The sequence below is a fragment of the Arachis ipaensis genome, chromosome B07 (genome assembly GCF_000816755.2).
Source record: "Arachis ipaensis cultivar K30076 chromosome B07, Araip1.1, whole genome shotgun sequence".
NCBI classification, from domain to species: Eukaryota; Viridiplantae; Streptophyta; class Magnoliopsida; order Fabales; family Fabaceae; genus Arachis; species Arachis ipaensis.
This window is the reverse complement of record NC_029791.2, coordinates 29416672-29420941: the sequence shown is the minus strand read 5'-3', so window position 1 is coordinate 29420941 and position 4270 is coordinate 29416672. Positions and strand designations below refer to the sequence as shown.

The 4270-nt window shown below is 34.5% G+C and overlaps 1 long non-coding RNA gene across 1 annotated transcript; it reads left to right on the top strand.

The window, feature by feature from the left end:
• LOC110264933 lies at positions 1520-2390 on the top strand. Its single transcript, XR_002351307.1, has 2 exons — positions 1520-1863; positions 1946-2390. It is a non-coding gene; the product is annotated as an uncharacterized LOC110264933 (long non-coding RNA).

Below are 4270 nucleotides of genomic sequence, written 5' to 3'. Positions count from 1 at the left end.
GAAAAGAAAAATCAGATACAAGCTTAAAGTGTTTCTGACTGGTGCAAAAACAAATGGAGAACTTAGCCTCATATTTATAGCCTAGGCCACCCACTCCATTTGTTATCCTAAGCAATGTGGGACTAATTCAACCAAATCCTAACATCATGTTACACTCAAATATCTTCTTGTTACACCCGAATTTGCTGCAAATATAGAAAAATATTTCCTCTAATGCTGTATTTTTTTCTTTATTTATTTCTTTTTTTTAGTTGAATAAATGTAAGTTCATCCTCTTCTAAGTAATTTTGTACCATTATGTGTTTCTTCTTCTTTGTTAGATTTTTTTATTTTTATTCTTGTTAAGAGAATAAAACAAAAAAAAAATTTGAGAAGATAAAACAAGAAAAAATATGAATAAAAAAAGAAAAAAGATGATGATGATGATGATGATGATGATGATGAAAAAGAAGAAGAACACTGAAAATTCTTAAACAATACACTTAAATATCTTCGTATTATACCCAAATTTGCTGCAAATATAGAAAAATATTTCTTCTAATACAGAACTTTTACATTACATTTAATTCAAACCATCAATGATGAACAATAATTTTCACAAACAAAAATATTATTCACCTACAGAATCATAAACTACTAACGAAAACATTAATTAGAATCGAACCACAAATTTTGTAAGACCCAGAAATTTCAGAAAAATCTTATTAAGAATTAATGTTGATTTATTTATTCATTAAGTACCTTAACCTCAGGAATTATTTTATTAAAGAAAAATTAAAGCAAATTTTGATTAATTGAGTTTAAAGTAATTTAAGGTTTTATCTAATTTTATAATTATCGAATTATTTTCTATATTTAAATAATAAAGTTTATCAAATATAAATTAATAAGAATTTTATATGATCTAATTTAAATAATTGAGATTTTAGAATTTAATACTTTAATTTTTATAAACAGAAAATAAATTATATTATTTCTAATTTTAAATTAGAATACTTGATTAAAAGCTTATTAGTAAATTGATAATTAAGTAGTATTTTTAAAGTAATTTTAAGAGATTAAATTAGATTTCAAATTTATACAATATACTTTAATTTTATTAAAATTTACCAAACCCCAATTTACCCAAAATTTTAAATTTCACTTTTGTCCCAAATTAAACCCTAATCCTAAAACCCAACCCACACAACCCTAATATTTTCCCCTCTCAGCCGCCAATCCCACCCCCCTTTCTTCCCTTCTCAAATGAGCCCACACACAATAAACCAACTCCATGAAGTACGCAAAAAAAAATGGAAAGGGAGAAGAGAGAGCACTTGGGAACAGAGATAAAGAGCGCGACGGGAAGGGAGAAGAAGAGGAGGGGAAGACCGCGCCACCACATGCAGTCATCACCGCCGCGCGCGTGTCGTTGCTCCGCTGCCATTCACGCTTCTGTCACTGTCAGAACTGCATGCCGCCGCTGGAAGCATCTTCATCGTCGCCGTTAATGGAGGTCGGTGAATAGTAGGAAAACGCGCGAGGAAGGATAAGCCTTCGCCGTCACACCTTGTGCTGCCAGCTTCGTCGCACCTCATCATCATTATCGCTGCCGGACCTCCGTGTCGCACTGGCACCGCGAGTTGCTATCGAGCCACCACAAGCAGGACCCGATGCAAAGAGAGAGACAGAACGACGCGAGGAGAGAAAGAAGTTATTGCGGGGTGGTTTCTGCCACCGCTGCTTTCTCCGCCATCGCCGTCTATGGAGCTCGCCGCCGCCGAAGTCACGAGCTGAGGTGGGGGAGGAGGCCATCTTCCCTGTGTTGTTGCAGTCACCGTGATGTTACTGCTACGCTTCATTTTCTTGTTTTCCTTCATTACTGTAAGTTATTTTTGTTTCTGAACCTGCACTGCTACTGTCTTGCTATCCGTTGATTGAGAACTTTAAGGTGTTGATGTTTTAGGATTAAGCCGCCGCAGCTGTGGGCTGTGATGGTTGATGCTCTTTAAGAATCGTTGCTGCTGGGGTGACTAGAATCGCTACTGCTAGTTCTAACATTGCTACCGTTGCTATTGACTTGCCCCAATTCAAGTTCAGTGTCACTGCCCTAGGTCTAGCCTTTCTCCTGACTCTGTTTCACTTTTATACTATGAACTGCCTTGGTCTCATTTATCTGTTTGTTATTATTTTAATTCCATTTTAGTTTCGGTGTTGCCTTGAATTTTCAGAGTTGTTTTTGCGTTTGATTCCATCAAATTCGATGTTGCTGCGAGTGTAATCGGAGTTGGTGATGCTGCCATCATCCCAGTTGTGTTGGAATCGCCACTGCTATTGTGAGTTTAGGTTAAGCGGGACTATTGTGTTGAATTATGCGACTACGACATCGAGGTAGGGGCACTTTTCTTAAACTTGTTTTACTTTCCAGAGTTGTTATAAATTGATATTAACGCGTAAAATATATTTTTGTGATTTCGTGAGTCTTATGAATTGAATTGAGTTGTTTTGGATGAATGAGATTATTAGTTCGATTGATTGATTGATCGATTGAGAAAAGTTGAATATTCTGATTAGTTGACTGATGTTGTTATAGTGGTTTTCCTTGAATTATTGGAAGAAATGTAATATTGGCATTTAGTTTAATTTTGGAATTTGATTTGATATTGAACCCGATTTAATATCGGAATTTGATTTTAAAACAAATTTCGAAAGGACTTAATATTTGAAAATGGTTTGTTTATTGAGAATGATTTGCTATTTTGAAAATGATTCAAAAAGGGTTTGAGGAACGGCTTGGTTCGAAACTGTTTGAGAAAACCGAGAATTCTTAATTATTGATTGATGCTGTTGGTTGAAGTTGGTTTAAATTGCGATTTATAGGATTGGTTGATTGAATTATGGACTTTGTAATTTCCTTGGATTAAGTGTTGTTGTGATAATGTTTATTGGAAGTGATTTGACTGATTAACAGGCGTTTGGTTTGGTTTGGTTGGGACCCGAAAAGGGTGGCAAAGTCTGAGTTTTAGAGGAGATGTTGCCAAAATTTCATAAAAAATTGGAAGTTTCGTTTGAAGTAATCATTTAAAAAGATTTGGTTTTAAACATTATATGTTTTAAGATTGATTTATTTAAAAAAGGACTTATGTTTTGGATTGGGATCGTTGATTAATGGAATGGAAAGAAAGATGATGAGGATTGCCTTTGAAATGTGATTTTTTAATGAAATTGGAAATGAGATATGGATTGACGAATGATGATGATATTGAGAATGGCTTGGATATTGATGAATGATGAATGTATTATTCATATGGCTTATGAATTTAAATTATCTAAGACACGAGTTTTCCTGGGTAGACGCAGTGGCTTGCCACCACTTGCTCCAGGTTGAGACTCGATACTCTGTTGAACCTACGACGTAAGGGTGACCGGGCACTTATAAATTCCCAGGAATGGTACCCCCATTGAGCGATTTGATATATATATAAGAGAAAAAGTTATGCATAGACTCATGGGGATGCACGTCGGGGGACAGTCAAATGGTTTAGCAAACCGGACTTGTCGGGTTGGCTGTATAACCGACAAATGAGCTCATTAGCCATAGGACATACATGTATCTTATGCATTTGTATGCTTTGCTTGGGTTTGAATTTGTTTTGGTTTGCCTAATTGTTAAACTGTTCTTAACTGCTACCTAAACTATTTGCTGTAACTGTTACCTAAACCTGTGTTTTCCTTGTCTGTTTTGCCTGTGTTTGTCATGGTGTGCTACTTTTGAGAATGAGCCTTGGTGCTGAATTGATGATTGTATTGATTGATTGCGTGGTTGGTTTTTGATTAAGATATTCTTATAATAAAAGAAAGGTTTTGGATTATTGAAAGATTAAATATTGTTTCTTTGAAAACGTTTTGAATGATTAGCTATTGGTTTTTAAAAGATTCATAAGGCAATGATAATCACTAAACTTGAAAACAGTTTTCTTATTAAATATCTTCTTATGACAATTCTGAAACTCCGTGGTGAGACCGTGTGGTTAGGTTCTCACCCCCTACAGCTTTACCTTTTTAGGAATAGGATGAAGGAGCATTATGAAAAGTTATACTGCGTTTTGTTTTATACGATATTGTATTAATTAGATAGTTTTTCTTCCCTCGTCTTTGTTATTACAACTTTATGAGAGGGATAGGAGTTGTATGTTTTATATGTATATTACATTATAAGCTATTATGTAAGAAGTCTTGTATATGAATTTATGTCTGTTTGTTTTTTTTAGATAAAGTATTTATTTTCGGT